We start from the raw sequence: 6,473 nt of genomic DNA, 5'->3' as shown, positions 1-6,473 counted from the left end.
CCCCTCCTCGACTCATCCTTTATGAGAGAATGCGATAAACACTTTTAGATTTGTGCTCTGATAGTCTCTTTGATATTAGTGGATTCATTATGATTTATGTGGATGAAGTTATGTCCTGGACTAATATGTTGATTGGGCTTATGCACTCACTATTCATGTATGGATTATATTGCTTATGAGGTTGTGATGATATCTTGATTATGCTAACCCTATTCCATAATGATGATGATGATTGAGTTGATGATTGTGGCTGTCTTCTAGTGTCTTTGTGATAGGGATGATGTCATACCACTCAATGCGAGAATGATATGGCGTTGCGATTCTCTATCACTTTCTTGATCATTTATGATGTATATGTATCGTACATATGTTATATTGTGTTTTAGTAGTGGGTGTAGGATTGCAGGTACCAGAAATAGACTCCACCTGGTCTCACAGGTCTGAGCGTGTCTTATCCCAATGACAAGTTGTCGGAGATGGCATGTGTTTCCCTCTCATACTTCAAGCTTAAGTTGATATGCTTGTTATTTAGTGTCTTGGCTTGAGTCATTGGTCTGCGTCAGGTGGTATGTTGTTCAACCTTATGTCAGGTTTCCTTGTGAATTTACGATTATTTATTAATTAATAATTAATCGGTTTATATAGTTTATTTAGTATTAAATTAAATTAATGGATGACATTAATATTTGATATTAATGTGTGAATTATTATTATTAGAGATTTATTATTTATTGGTGTTTATTTCATGAATTTGTATTTACTTGATGATTTTATATTATTATTATTTTATGGTCTAATGTTTAATTGAACATTTATTATATGAGCTTTTGATTTATTGATTTATATTTATTTATTAATTACTGGTTGAGTATTTATGCCTATCTGTACATTTATTTATTTGGTTGAAGCATTTATGCTTGTCCGTACATTTACTTATTCATTATCCATTTTGCTTATTTGTTTATTATTTATTTATTTATCTTATTATTTATTTATTGTTTATCTAATTATTTATTGTTTTGATTATTTATTTATTTATTATTTATGTACCTACCCCTTATTATGATTGGTCATCTTGGGAGTTGTGAATGTGAGGATAGTAGCATATATGTCTTAAATTTTAATTTAATCTATATAAAATACACTGAGAGATATCCTTCTCGAGGTGCCTATTTTTAATCAATTTTATACCCTAAATTGAAATAGGCGCCTTGAGAAGGATATCTCTTGACGTATTTAATATTAGAGTAAATTAAAATTTAAGTCATATATGCTAGTGGTAGTCGCACGACGCGACATGTAAAACATAAAATAAATTCTGTATATAATAATATAGTATCTTATTCTTGAATTGAATTAGATGTAGGGTTATGTTTAGGTTTTAGGGTTAGGACTAAGGATTATTGATAGGGTTAGGGTTAGGATTATTATGGATAGGGTTAGGAATTTAATCATGGTTAATATAAGGGTTATGGTTTGGGATAGGGTTTACAGGTAGGATTAGTATCATGGTTAGGACTAACATAATGTTTAGGTTTAGGTTTAGCTTTAGGGTTAGGAGTTACATCATGGTGAAGGTTAAGGATTGGGTTAGGGTTAGTATTTACATCATGGTTAGGGTTAGGTTTTAAGTTTAGGGCTAGGGTTATTGTTCTAGGGTTAGGGTTTAGGGTTATAGTAAGGATTACTATTATGGTTATGGTTTATGTCATAGTTGAGATGAGGGTTAGGGTTAGGTTAACGTTAGATTAGAGTTATTATTAGGATATTGGGTTAGGGTTTAGGGTTATGGTTTATATCATGGTTGGGGTAAGGGTTAGGGTTAGGGTAAGGGTTAAGGTTAGGGGTTCAGGGTCAACATCATAGTTAGGGTTGGTTCTAAGTTTAGGGTAATAGTTTGGGTTAGAATTTACATCATCGATAGCATTAGGGTTAGGATTATGGTTAGGGTTAGGGATTAATATTAAGGTTGGGATTAGAGTTTAGGGTTAGGATTATGGTTAGGGTTAAGGATTAATATTAAGGTTGGGGTTAGAGTTTAGGGTTAGGATTAGGATTATGGTCAGGGTTTGGAGTTAAGGATAAGAATAGGTTTTTGATTAGGTATAATGATTATTGTTAATGTTAGGGTTTAGGGCTATGGTTAGGATTGGGGTTACACTTAGAACTATGATTAGGGTTAGGGTTTAGAGTTATAGTTAGGTTCAGGTTAAGGATTGGAGTTACATTTAGAGTTTACATTATTGTTTAGTTTAGAGTTAAGATAATTATTAGGATTAGTGTTAGTGTTAGGATTGAGGTTAGAATTAGGATTAACGTTAGGGTAAAGATTATAGTTAGGGGTATATAATAGTAAGGGATAGTGTTAGGGTTGGGGTAGGGTTAGGATAATGGATTGAGTTAGGGTTTAGGATTTTTTAAGGGTTTTTATCAAAGTCATCTTTAGGTTAATGGTTATGTTTAGAGAAGTTTAGGTTTAGGGTTTTAATTATGGTCAAGTTTAGGGTTATGATAATGGTTAGGGTTAGGGCTTAGGCTTATGGTTAGGATTATGATTATGCTTAGGATTAGGGTTTAGGGTTATGGTTAAGGTTAGTATTTACATCATTAATATGGGTAGGGTTAGAGTTAGGATTATGGTTAGTGTTAAGGTTATGATTTAGAGTTAGGATTAGGGTTATGATTATGGTTAGGGTAAGGGTTTATGCCATTGTTTGGATTAGGGTTGTAATGCATAATGCATAGTTGTATGTAATTGTATTCTTTCCCTGTGTGGTAAGAAAAATTGAGAAAGTGGATGAGGGAAAATTTAAGGCTCGAACCAAGACACATAATTTAGGATTATGGGTAGGGATATGATTAGGGTTAGGCTTATATCATACTTAGGCTTAGGGTTTAAGTTTAGAGTTAGATGTAGGGTTATGGCTTAGGATTTAGGGATAGGACTATGTATTATTGCTAGGGTTAGGATTAGGATTATGATTAGGGTTAGGCTTTAGGGTTATGGTTAGGATTATGGCTAGTAGGCTAAGGGTCTAGGGCTATGGTTCAAATTGTGGATAGGGTTAGGGTTTATACCATGGTTAGGCATAGGGTAAGGGTTAGGGTTAAAGACTAGGGTTAGGATTATGGCTGGGGTTTAGGGATAAGATTAGGGTTAGGGTTAAAGATTAGGGTTAGCGTTATGGTTGAAGTTTAGGGATAGGGTTAGGGTTATGATTAGGGTTACAATTTATATGATATGGTTAGGGATATAGTTATGGTTAAGGTTAAAATTTACATCTTATTTGGGGTTAGGGTTAGGATTGTGGTTAGGCTTAGGGTTTAAAGTTATGGTTAAGATTATGGCTAGGATTAGGGTTTATATTATTATTAGGTTTAGGGTTATGGTTAGAACTATGTTTAGGGTCAGACTTAGGGTAATGGTTAGGGTTAGTTTGATTGAGGGTTAGGTTTAGGGTTGTGCTTCAATTTGGTGGTTATAGGTTTCAATTTAAAAATAGGTTATTATTGATCAATTCATTAATTTTAAATTTAATTATTCTACATACTATTTCTCAAATTTGAGAGGTGATATTTGTTATATTTAATACAGATGGTTAGGGTTAGCATTTTTTTAAAGATTATTGTTAATGATATGGTTACGGTTAGGTTTACATCATGCTTATAGTTAGTGTTAAGGTGTAGGGTTAGGGTGTAGGGTTATGGTTAAGTTAGAGTTAGGTTTAAGGTTCAAGGTTTAGGGTTTTAGGTTAAGGTTATAGTTAATTAGAGTTAAGGTTCAATTGTAAAATTAGGGTTTGATTATGGTAAGGGTTTAATTAGGATCAAGGTTGGGGGTAGATTAAGGTTAGGTTGAATAATGATTAGTTACAATTAGTGTGAAGGTCAAGTTTAGGGATGGAGATTAATTAGGATTAGAGTTTAATTAGGGTTAGGATTAAATAATCTTATTAATTGAATAAATAATCCTAATACTAACATTCTAAATTAAATATGAGGGTTAAGTTTTATTGTTAGGGTTAGGTTTTGGGGTGAGAACTAAGGACAATTGCTAGGGTTAGGGTTTAGGGTTATGCTTAAGTTAGGGTTAAGGTTAGGGCTAAGATCAAGGTTGGGGGTAGATTAAGGTTAGGTTGAATAAGGATTAGTTTCAATGAGGGTGAAGGTCAAGGGTTTAATTAGGATCAAGATTGGGGGTAGATTCAGGTTAGGTTAAATAAGGATTAGTTTCAATAAGGGTGAAGGTCAAGTTTAGGGATAGAGTTTAATTAGGATTAGAGTTCAATTAGGGTTAGGGTTAAATAATCCTATTAATTGAACAAATAATTGTAATACTAACATTCTAAATTAAATATGAGGGTTAAGTTTTATTGTTAGGTTTAGGTTTTGGGGTGAGAACTAAGGATCATTGTTAAGGTTAGGGTTTAGGGTTATGATTAAGTTAGGGTTAAGGTTAGGGCTAGGATTATGATTAGGGTTAGGGTTTAAGGTTATGGTTAGGATTATGTTTACGTCATGATTGAGGTTAGAAATAAGATTTTGATTATGGTGAGGCTTATGGTTAGGATTTTTGTCAAGGTTAGAGTTTACATCATGGTTAGGGTTAGGATTTTCTTTAGGGTTTACATAATGGGTAGGGTTAGGTTTAGGATTATGGTTAGGGTTTACACCATGGTTATGTTTAGGGTTAGGATTATGGTTAGGGTTAGGATTTACTATTATGATTAGGGTTATAGCTTTGGTTTAGGGAAAATGTTGGGATTAAGGCTAGGTTTAGGGTTTAGTGTTATAGCAAGGGTTAGGTTTAGGGTTAGTGTTAAGGTTAGGGTTCTATTTAACTCATGATAAGGGCTTGTATTGGTATTATGCTTACGGTAAGTGCTTACGATTATGGTTAGGTAACAAGTATATGGTTAGGATTAAGGTTTACATCATGGTTAGGGTTATGGTTTAGTGTCTAAGATTATGGTTAGGATTAAGGTTTACATAATGGTAAGGGCTAGGTTTAGGGTCTAGGATTATGGATAAAATTATGGTTAGGGTTTACACCATGGTTAGGATTAGCATCAACGTTTAAGATTTTTGTTAGTGATATGCTTAGGGTTAGGTTTACATCATTATTAGGATTAGCATTACGGTGTAGGGTTAGGGTTAGGATTATAGTTAAAGATATGGTTTGCATCATGGTTAAGGTCAAGGTTAGTATTAGGGTTAGGGTTAAAGTTAGAGACATTTTTTGGGTTATGGTTATGGTTAGGACTAAGGATTATTATTAGGGTTATGATTTTTTTTGGCATATGCACACTCCAATGAGACATTGTATGTGATTGAAGGTTTTGTCATTGATGGCAACCTTGCAATCCTATGGCACCGACAAAGGCATTATACCGGCATCAACAGATCACACTCTACACCGGCACTCAGGACACTGGCACCGACATAGAAGAAAGGAAGTATACCGGCACAGAGGCCGACATGATTTTGTTATATTATATTTTGTTTATTATCGTAAAAATATGTAAGCCAACTTGGCAAATTGTAAAATGACTCTTATATATAAAAGAGATCATTGTAGACATTTGTGTGAGGTGATAGAGAAGTATTAAGGAAAATATTATGCAGACCTAATGTGTGAAATATAGGTCAAAGGGTATATGTAAAGAACAGAGCAGGAACCGGTACTGAATCTGGCATAGAAGATGCTATTGTAAAGCAGTACAAGATATTGGATTTTTATAATCCTTATTGTAAGTCAATGTGACTTCCCATTGAGCAGTGAGCTCTAGGCAGTTGGCCTTCCTGCATGTGCAGGCACCTATTGTAAGTAATATTCTCTTATTGGCCAGTGAGTGAATATTGTGGGTCACAAATCCCATTGAGGTTTTTCTCACACCGGGTTTCCTCGTTAACATCTTGTGTTATGGTGTGTTTTTCATGTGGATGTTCTTGATTTTGTTTATTGCATTATTTCTTGCATACCGGTACACTGTTATATTATGTTCTACATGTTTTAAGTTAAGAAATTTTAATTACCGGTCAGATACTGATTCATCCCCCCCTCTCAGTATCTGTGGGATCCCTAACAATTGGTATCAGAGCTTGGTCCTCTATTTTCAAAAGCCTAACAACTTGAGGAAGATCTTGACACCAGTAAAGATGGAAAATTTGATGAAGGAACTGGAAGGAGCTCTTACAGACTATGATGTAGAAAAGTTGAAAAATATCAAATTAGAAGATGATTTAAGAGCAGCTTAGGACATCATTTAGGCACTTCAAGAAAATGTTACTATTGCAAGAAATAAGAGAAGAAAACTCTATGAAAAATTGCAAAATGAGAATGATGAAAAGGAATCACTTAATGATATGATAAGCAAGTTGAAACAAGAGATCATGACAACAAAGAATGAGATGCAGGATATGACTATGAGATTTTGCAAAGAGATTGAGGATAGGAAGAAGAATGAAGAAGA

This window comes from Cryptomeria japonica, chromosome 2, assembly GCF_030272615.1.
Source record: "Cryptomeria japonica chromosome 2, Sugi_1.0, whole genome shotgun sequence".
Lineage (NCBI taxonomy): Eukaryota > Viridiplantae > Streptophyta > Pinopsida > Cupressales > Cupressaceae > Cryptomeria > Cryptomeria japonica.
The sequence above is the reverse complement of the archived record's forward strand: the minus strand, read 5'-3'. Positions refer to the sequence as shown.